This window comes from Ipomoea triloba, chromosome 15 (genome assembly GCF_003576645.1).
Source record: "Ipomoea triloba cultivar NCNSP0323 chromosome 15, ASM357664v1".
NCBI classification, from domain to species: Eukaryota; Viridiplantae; Streptophyta; class Magnoliopsida; order Solanales; family Convolvulaceae; genus Ipomoea; species Ipomoea triloba.
In genome coordinates, this window is record NC_044930.1 from 15,637,687 (window position 1) to 15,648,819 (window position 11,133).

Consider the following 11,133-nt stretch of genomic DNA (forward strand, 5'->3'; position numbering starts at 1 on the left):
TAAGCAAATAAACACAGTAGTATCGAGTGTTATCGTCGATAAATGTGATAAAATATTTATTACCCCGCGCATTTGTATTGATCTAAAATCACATACATCGGTATAGATTAACTCAAGTGATTTTGTATTCTGTTCAATCGATTTAAAAGGAATTTTCGTTTGTTTTGCCTCAACACAGATCTCGCATTTGTGCTTATCATTAATTTGAAATTCAAGAATATGGTCTAAGTTAATTAATTTGCATATAGACTTAAAATTAACGTGACCCTGTCTACCATCCCACAGACATGAAGACTCAAGTAAGTAGGCTGAATTAATAACATTATTATTAATTGCGGTTATTACATCGAGCTTAAAAAGCCCATCTCGTACATAATCCTGGCCTACATACATTCCTGATTTCAGCAAAACAACCTTGTCTGATTCAAACACTAACCGGAAGCCATTCTTGTTCAACAATGAACCAGAAGCTAAGTTCTTTCGTAGCTCCGATACGTATAAAACGTTATTCAGAGTCAGATCTTTCCCAAAAGTCATTCTGAGAACCACTTTGCCCATGCCTTCCACAGCAAACTAAGTAGAGTTCCCCATCCATACCTTCCCACTATTAGTCATCTCGAAGGTAGTAAACAACTCATGGTTGGAACACATATGTTGGGTCGCACCCGTATTAATGAACCATTCTGTTTGGTTCGAACCAACCAAGTTTACCTCGGTCACCATTGTCGAGATGATGATTTTGGACTTATTTTGATTGACTTGCACCACGTTAGAATTAGATCACAATTCTTCTTCTTAGGTGCTTTACAATAAGCCAACTTGTGACCCATAATGCCATAATAGAAGCATTTTCCGTGGAATTGCCTCTTGTAATTCCTGAAGTCGTTTCTGCCCAAATGCAACAGACGGATACTAGGTTCTACTTGAAAGGCTTCACTTTCCAATAGCTCATAAGTTATTCTCAGTTTACAGTATACACTATACAACGAGTCACACAAACCGTTCACAACATAGTTTAGGCATAGAAAAACAAAATATTTGCAAACCCTCACTTCGCTAACAATTTGAGCATTAGACTCATGTTCCTTACCACTAAGAACCATCTCGGTCAAGAACCATGACAAGCCGAGAATTATAAGGTTGAACAACATCTTGTGTTGCCACTTTCTGAAATTCAACTCCTTGAATTTCCACGGTCTATCGACCAATCCATATAGTACCATAACAGGCACCTTCATCGTAGGGTTATACCCTTTGAACCAAAGTTCACCGGCGTTTCGGAATTTGCAATTACGTTGCCGTTTCGGCCATCTTAATGTGCACCACAAGCGGCCATCTTAATGTGCACCACAAGCAACATTCACGCGACCACTCACAACAAAAGTGAGAGCCATCGATTTAAATCACCAAACATACAAGATAATATCAGTTTTAAGATTGTTGGAAAATATTGGTGAATAAATTGATATACAAAATATATAAATAATAAGTATATATTTATCACAATATGAGATTTAATTACAAAAATTAATTCCAACCAAAACTAGTACAAAACCAAAATAACATCATGCATATACAAAATATATAACAAAGATAGGGATATATTTTGCTAAAATAATCCCACCACAACTAGTACGAAATTAGTACAAGGGATTTAATTTACGAAAAATTAATCCCACCACAAAATAGGTACGAAACTAAGAACAATATATATAAAAATATATAATACGATAAAAGGGTTTTTAACCAGAGGTTTTAACCCAACCGAAGAACAAGAAATAGAGAGGGGAAATCCGATCGTGATAGAAGCGTTGTGGCGTCAGTCTCCCAAGATAAAACGGATTATGGCCTGAGCACTCCGTACGAATTTACGAAATTGGTTGGCAGAAAATTTTCTTTCGGAAAACTAGTGGACCTCAGAGTGCTGTGAGAGGTCACTCTAAGTTGTCTGCGAGACATCATCCGTGCTCGCAGGCGCCTGCGCACGAAAGAGAGCCTTTATGCTATACAAGTCAATATGCCTTAAATGGACTCTTATATAAATAGCGGTGAAAATCCACTTTCCCAACCAATGTGGGACAAAAGCTACTAAAGCTTTTCCACATGCAATTTCCATCTCAAATAGGTCTACTTTGAGAATCAATTTCTCATCACCCATTATCCATTTTGAACGTACAATATATCAATCTCTTCATCTAACTACTAAGAACCTGAATCTACTTTGACCCGATCAAATCGGAAATGGACCCACATATATTTGTACCACAAAATAGCCACTTAAATGTTATTTTATGCTAAAAATTCCAACAGTCTTTCCTTGCGATTGGCGTCTACCGTCTGCGATCCGCCGGTATGCGTTGTCGGTAGTCGCGAAGAGAGCAAGAGGCAAAATGGTAAAGGCGTAGCCGCTTATATATATATATATATATATATATATATATATATATATATGGCATCGTTTTGGGTTGTATAATTTTTTACAGTTGGGACAGCTGCCCCCATGCTCCCTCCGTCCTTGTGTATCTATCTATATTTCCACTTGCTTACTAATCCAATGACTTATCCTAAAGTTGTCAAAATGGGTTTAATCTGCACTAATGTCTCATCAAGAGTACGAAATGAAACATTACTCAAGCCAAAAGCTTAATTATATTTTACCATCAAAGCTAACTCAAGAGTTGAGATTTTGTCTAATTTGAGTACTGCTCTATAATTTCTTATCTTATATATATATATATATATATATATATATATATATATGGCATCGTTTTGGGTTGTATAATTTTTTACAGTTGGGACAGCTGCCCCCATGCTCCCTCCGTCCTTGTGTATCTATCTATATTTCCACTTGCTTACTAATCCAATGACTTATCCTAAAGTTGTCAAAATGGGTTTAATCTGCACTAATGTCTCATCAAGAGTACGAAATGAAACATTACTCAAGCCAAAAGCTTAATTATATTTTACCATCAAAGCTAACTCAAGAGTTGAGATTTTGTCTAATTTGAGTACTGCTCTATAATTTCTTATCTTATATATATATATATATATATATATATATATATATATATATATATATATATGGCATCGTTTTGGGTTGTATAATTTTTTACAGTTGGGATAGCTGCCCCTATGCTCCCTCCGTCCTTGTGTATCTATCTATATTTCCACTTGCTTACTAATCCAATGACTTATCCTAAAGTTGTCAAAATGGGTTTAATCTGCACTAATGTCTCATCATGAGTACGAAATGAAACATTACTCAAGCCAAAAGCTTAATTATATTTTACCATCAAAGCTAACTCAAGAGTTGAGATTTTGTCTGGGATTGATATAAGATTTTATCAAATATATAGTTTAATTCTTAATTTTCAATTTTAAAAAATATAATCCCTCAATTGATACCAGTATTTTCAATCTGATCCTTTAGTTGACAAATCGTTTATTTTGGGATTTTTCATAGATCTTTAAAATTTTTATATGCAACTCAATAGCTCATTAGCTCATGTATAACATTTTCCTTTTCTCCTCGGCTTTGTCCATTCTCACGCTACTGGACCCATGAAAATCTTAAAATAAATAGTTTGGTAATTAAAGGACTAAATTGACTATATTAAAAACAATTATGTGATTAAGACTATGTTAGGTAAATCTAGCTGAAAAGGTAGTTAAAAGCTAAAAAGCTATAAGCTAGTAGCTGAAAACTGAAGAGATGTTAAGCTAGCTGTTATGCTTAAAAGTGTTTGGTAAAATTAACGTTTTGATAAGCTGATAAATGTAAAAAGACTAAAAATGATATTTTCATAAAATTTAAATAGTTTTAAATTTAAATAAGTTTGTTTACATATTAAAATTTAACTGTTTGAAATAAAATTATTAGCATAATCATGATCTAGCATCTCATAATGAAGTAGCAACATTGTTGCGAATCTCTTTCATCTCAATCTCAATGATAATGATAATGATAATGATAATGATAATGATAATTATAATGATAATGATAATAATAATAATAATAATAATAATAATCATCATCATCATCATCATCATAATCTACACTTATAATAAGAGTCAATAATGTTAGACCCCTAACTGGAACTAAAAATATGTTGGTGTAATAGTTTGCTATAACATATTGTACTTTGTGTTCTTATTGTGCAACATCCAATTAAATTCCTAATATATCCTAATCCTTTATAATTTTACCAAATTCTTTCCGTTAAATATAACAGAAGTTTAACATTAAATTCTTTAGGCAATTTGTTTCTTTATTGCAGTTTTCAAACAAATTGGCAATATTCTATAATACAATTTTGTATAGATTCCTAACTTAAAATTAGAATATTGAAATCTTAATAGGATTCTATAATACAATTTTGTATAGATTACTAACTTAACCATTATTCTACCCAAAACAATAGTATATAAACCATCCCCTTCTCAATGGTATTCACCCAAAACTAAACCTAACATATTCTGCAACACACCATCTACTTGACATTCTATAGGTATGATTGTCAAAATATTATCATGCTAATTCTATTATTTGTATTTGTACTCATAATGATTACAGTTTTTAAAAAAAAAAAATCAATGATGTTAGACTCATTAATTAGTATAACTTCAATATCGTTATGTAAATATATCTATTGTATAATCTGTTCATCTATACTTGTATTCTTGTATGTAATGTTGTGGTTCTCATTATTAGGGATGGCAATGGGTTGGGTGTGGATCGGGGAGGGCTACATCCATCACCCGACCCACCTTTCATTTTCTCCACCCACCCCGACCCCCAACCCGCATCGGGTGGACTTTTTTAGAATCCATCCCCACCCCCACCAAGTGCGGATGCCCACTAGGGTACCCACCACTTATCAACTTATTATTTTTTCAAAAAATAATATCAAAATTACTTACACATAATTAAACAACAAAATTCATTAATTATACTAAAACATAAAATAATAGAAATATTATAATATAATAACTAAATTGTTAATTTTTAAAAATAAATTTAGTTGTTTAGATATAAAAATAGTAAAATAGTTATTGAAACTTTTATAATTAACTATATACTAATACTACTTATTTTACTATTATATATATGTATGTACACATGGTGGGTCGGGTGGGGTGCTAGGCGGGTTTTGTACATAAAACCCGAATCCAACTCGACCCACCGCGGGTTTACATTTTTAAGACCCACCCCCGACCCACCACCCACTATCACCCAAAAAAATCCAACCCATGCGGGGTGGATTCGAGTGGATATCCGCGGGGCGGATTGAAATTGCCATCCCTACTCATTATATTCCTCTATAATCTACACATTTTAGTTACTCCTAACCCCATAATCTATGGTTTTTGAATTTATGTTGTGGTTCCCATTGTATTATTTCATAACATCCTTTATGAACATATTTCCCATGGCACAAGGATATTAGTCATGACAAATGAGTAAAGTTAATTGATATTGACACATAAACTATGGGTTGGAGTTTTACAGTTCATGTCATTAAGAAAAACGAACCAAAAAACGCTATTGGAACGCCTGAGAAAAAGTATATGCTCATCGTACTTGAAGATTAAACAGTAAGTAAATAGTAAAAAATTTCTCCCTTTAATTTATTATTAGTATTATTATTATTATTATTATTTTATTTTTATCATTATTAGTATTATTATTATTATGAAGGTGCTCTCATTCACCACCAACATCATTGTAAATGCTATATCTAAATGCAAGGAACTCGAGTTCAATCAATAGTGTTTGATAATGACATTGGAATGTATGATATCACTTTATAAACCAACAAATGGTACATCATCTCAAATGTCATTGTCAAACATGTCCAGACGAACTGTAAAGTACTTGATCACAAATACAATTACACATGGATTTTAAATGGTCGGACTTGTGTCCAAACAAGTGACAATGATGACACGTCTTTTGCTCCCATGTAAGTGGTTTATTTGTTTCTACTTACTTTAGTTGCAATTTAGCTATTTACAATTTCGTTATGTTTTATTAAAATATATAAGTATCGAGACTATTTCTTTGATTTTTATTAATTTAGTATTTTTTTCTCTCTCATTATTATATGACTACTTTAACCAATTAAGGAACACTAATTTAAAAATATGAATTCGGCATTGGTTTAATCGCGCAATGCGAGTGTGATAACTAGTAATAATAATAAAGGAGGAGTTGCGGATATAGGAGAATAGAAAAGAGTTTTAATTGGGATGGATAAAGGATATCATTTATTTAAAATAATAAAGCTAAAGATGGAAAAAAAATTAGAAAGTTACTAGCTTATTTTTGAAATGTTATTTATGGTTGTTAGTAGCTTATTTTGGGAACATCACCAAACAGAGTGTATAGCTTATTGGTAGCTTAAACTAAACTATGAGCTATGCTAAACAAAGCCTAAATGTCAAAATTTAAAATAATAAACTAACACAATGGGGTAGCTCAAGTGTCAAGTGAGCTCTTTTTGTGAGAAAGAATTTTTAAAAATTCGAATTCGATTCCTACAAGTGATGATTCCCCCTGGATCAGCTCCGTGTGCCGAACAAATAATAATTGATATACGGATCAAAAGTACAATCTTGTGGGCCAATCTCAATTAATACAGTTGACTTAGTGAAGCAGTCTATTAGCTCTTTCTCTCGTCATTAAAAAAAAAGAAATTTTTTTTTTTGGAAATAAAAATAAAAATATTTTCAATTTAGTCGCTAAACAAGGCTTGAGACGAGGTCCGTGGTGGTAGGAAAATAAAAAAGTGTAAGCCGACCAACCATAACAATAAGCTTCTCCAGGACATTCACGAAACAAAGAAGAGTGGTTGTGTCAATCATTTCTACATGTTTGGGGCCGGGTCATGATTCTCCTTGGAAGTGTACAACGTAGTTTCACACTGTCCTTGGATTGCCATGACCACAAATTAAACCAAAAACAAATGGGAGAAACCCTGTGTGTTGTCACTTTTACAACATGCACAAGAAATGGGTCATCATAAATTCTACCACCCCCACCAGTGGATTAATAATGGCAGTCCACAGTCCTCTCACCCTACCCTTATCTGCCCACCACCACTTTCCATTGGGACAATCATCCACCATAGCTTCTTTACCAACAAAATCCTAAAGAAAATATAATAATATTGCTCCCGGCCACCTACACCATCATATCGCGCTTTAATGGCATTTCTTGATATCAACAGATAACCTTCATTTACTGCCATATTAACTACCCATTCAATGCTCCCTTCATTGCTCATGACAGGTGCCTTTCACCTCTTCCTACGTACGTATTCTACTTAAATTACCAAGTAATTAATAATGAACTACATTAGTCTCATCCAATTATTAAATGAAATAAATGATAATATAAATGGTAGCTCAACGGGTCACAGGGGTAAAGTTTGGGAGGAAAGACTAGGGACCGTGAGGAGCATTATTCTGGTATCATAAGGTCACAAGTTTTGTCAACACGCTTTAGATTAAATTTGTCATATAAGATCATTTTAGTGTGATTTATCTCTCATTTGTGGATTGTGAATTATTACATAAGAATAGAGTTTTCAGTGCATACCTTGAGTAGAGGTTATGAATTTCCCCCATCATCAAAAACAATATATATGATGATAAGTTTACTTTTAGTTATAAAAAAAAAAAAAAAAAAAAAAAAAGTCCTCTTGTTACATGTTTTGATTTCATTGAAAGAAAAAGTAAATTTTGTGAACTTTTTTAAAGCGACAAGGAAATCCACTACCTAAGGGTATGCATTAATAAACCCCACTTTGTGATCTTAACTAGTTAGTAAAATAGCACACAAAAATATATTAGTCTAGATTGTCCATAGTTAATCTGCTCAAATCAAGAATGGCAATAGCCCCAAGAAGATAACATTTAACCTTGAGGTTACCATAACATGTTATGCCGTCTGTGTGTATGTATAGAGATAATAGATATCTGTACTACTTCTTACCTTAATTTTTACTCTTTAGTAACATGATTTGATCTGGTTGATTCACATAAAAAGTGGATTACATTTTTTTCCCTTTTCTCCCACTAATAAAATCATTACATGCGGGTGGACTTCCATTTTTTCACAGTTTTTACTCACAAGTGATGCTACATTTTCTTATTACATGGCGTTTGGTTGAAGGAAATGAATTATGTGGGAAGGAATTGTAATTGTATGGGAAAAATAATGTGAGAATAAAGTTGAAATTTAAATTTCAGTAAGTATATGGTTTGTAGGAATAAACTTATAGAGAATTTCAAATCCAATATTTGGTATATATGAGAATTGAAAGGGAATAAGTAGTAGTATAAATTAAAGTCCAAAATGTCCATTGGAGGTGGTGTTGTTGTTGTTATTATTAATCATCTTATATGACAAGTATCTCTTGGAATTAGGTGGGAATTAAGTGGGAATAGAATTTAAATTCCCTCCATCCAAACGCCATGTTAATTTTAAGTCATAATATCCATCCTTTACATAGCAATACTTGATTAGTTATTTTTGTATTTCATTAATAACTAGATTTCTTTTTAATGTTGGCTGTCGTTGGCCACTTCACAAGTAACCATCGAATATAAATAGTTCTATTATTACATTAAGATATAATTGTTGGTTATCTCCGACGGAATGGTCGAACGGCAGGCCAACAGCACCGGAAAATCGACTAAGCATTATCGGAAAATTAGAGTAACTTTTTAGTCCTCTTGTGTATTACGAATTGCCTTTGAGTACAATGAATAGCCTATGAGTGTGGAAAAATTGCTTGTCTCTCCTCTTGTGTATTAAGAATTGCCTTTGAGTACAATGAATAGCCTATGAGTGTGGAAAAATTGCTTGTCTCTCTCTCTCTCTCTCGGACTATAACCCCTATTTATACAAGCTAGGAGGGATTTCTCCTTTAGGAAACTACTAAACTACTTTAGGAACTCTTTCCTTATTACATTTTAGGCACTTTCCTAATCTATCTCGACCTTACTTCCGTATCTCCTCCCTTCCGCCGTGAACTCTTTAGGAAACCCTCATAACCGCTTATCTTACACCGCCTTTCTTGCCCCGCCTTACTTGCCTCGGCCTCTTCTAGATCGGTCTGTTCCGATTCATCTTCTTCTTACTTCCTTGGCTTGACCTTCCCTCCATGGTAATTAATTGTTTCAATAGTTATGTTCAATCGCTATCAGTCTAAGATCATCAGCTGCCTTGTCACCTTCTTAATGACCCCTCGACCGACCGACCGATCGATCATCGACCGACCTTCGTCGTGTCATCATACCTTCCTTCGAGCCTTCTCTCCCTCGATATTGGTCGTCCTTTCTTCTTACTCCGAGCTCATAGTACCAAGCCTTAGCCTAACCCCCATCATCTAGTCCCTCATTTTCCCAAGCTACGCAAAGCACGGCTTGGGGAAATGCACTGTTCGTTTATACTTAGGAAAGTTTTTTTACTCCCCAGCCCCTCACTTTCCCGAGTTACACGGAGTACGACTCGGAAAAGTATTGCTAGCTCGTCCTCCGTCATTGACCCATTTCCTTCATTCATCGCCTTAAGCTCTCTTTTACTTAGGGAAAGTTTTTTACTCTCCCCCTCCCCCCCGCCCCGCCCCAGTCCCTCACTTTCTCGAGTTACGCATACCACGACTCGGAAAAGTAGCTATGACCGGGTCTCTCGTGTAGTGGTCGCCGCTCGTACCTGCCCAAGCTCCAGCTTTCACCTCTATCTTCTTACGGTCCCATCAGTCAAGTCCTACGCATTTAATGCCTTTGATCCTTATCTTTTGTCGATCAACGAGCTTCTAACACTGTCACATCAGTTTTATTACACCCACTCGAGTGTGACTGTCGGGTGCTATTCTCCAAGCAAATCCTTCCCCTATAAATATCGGCGTGCTTCCATTTTGCTCATACACCTTCGTTTCAAAACTTACTTTCCAAGGTCATGGGACCCAAGCGTAGAGTTTCCGCTCCGACCTTCTTTCGTTCCCCCCCCCCCTCCGGCTAGCTGAGCGCGCAACCAGAGCTCGAATGTCAGCCCAGAATGAGCGCCTAAGATCCAGTAACCTTCTTCCCGGCGATGACCCTTCACTACCCATCGATATTCTGCCTGAGCCGGAAGAAGGCGATTGGGTCGCTGTACTTCTCGAACCACCATCCGTCAAGATGAAATCACTACTTCACGACCCTGTTTCCTCGGAGGAGCTGATTCCAGACCCTGACTACGTGGAGTTCCTTGACGGGATCGATTCCATGCTGGACCGCAGTACCCCTGGTGGTGCTCCGCGCTTCTACCCCTGCTCCGGCGACTCCAACTGTCTCTTTTGAGGTCGTTCCTCCGACCAAGTAGGTTTGGGGCTTAACCTAAAATAGCCCCACTTTTGTTGTCTTTTGCTGAAGGGGTGCTCTATCGGCCTCTTTATTTTATTTTGAATGTAATTATCTAGCCTTCGGGCTCTGATGAATGGTCAATCGTCATCTTTTCGCTCTTGCTTTGCCCTTTTTTCTTTCTGCATGCGTTTGCTACCAGGTTGATTCGTCCTCAGAATTGCTCGTCCGACCCTTAACGGTCTTTTGAGAGCCGTTTTACTCTTTCAGGCTTCGAGGTAGGTCAGCCCCTTAGGCCTCAATTTTGTCGAGGTTAGGTATAACCTTTCCTAGGACTTTACCATGACCTTTCAACTTCGTCTTTCGACTCGCTCACCTAAACCATGCTTCTAGTCCCTCAGACCCTTAGTCTGAGGATTCGACTGAACTTAAATCGGTACCGTCTGACCCGTTAACCGCGCTAAGTCTGACCTTTCCCACAAAATACTCGTCCAGTCCCTCAGACTTTTAGCCGAGGCTCAGGCCGAGTTTTGCTCGATCCTCCCCCTTTCTAAGGGATTCGCCGGGTTCGACCTGTAATACCCCGTATTTTATTAACATTATCCTAAGGCGTTGACATTCCTAAGTTATGATCTTCAGATATTTCAAAAGAATTTTTATAAGTGAGTATAGTTGTTATTAAGCTGCGATCGTATGTGCCGGTCACGAACCGTAAAATTTTTGGGGGACGAATTTTCAGCTCGGATTTCTTTGGAAATGGATGATTAGGCATATATGACTAAG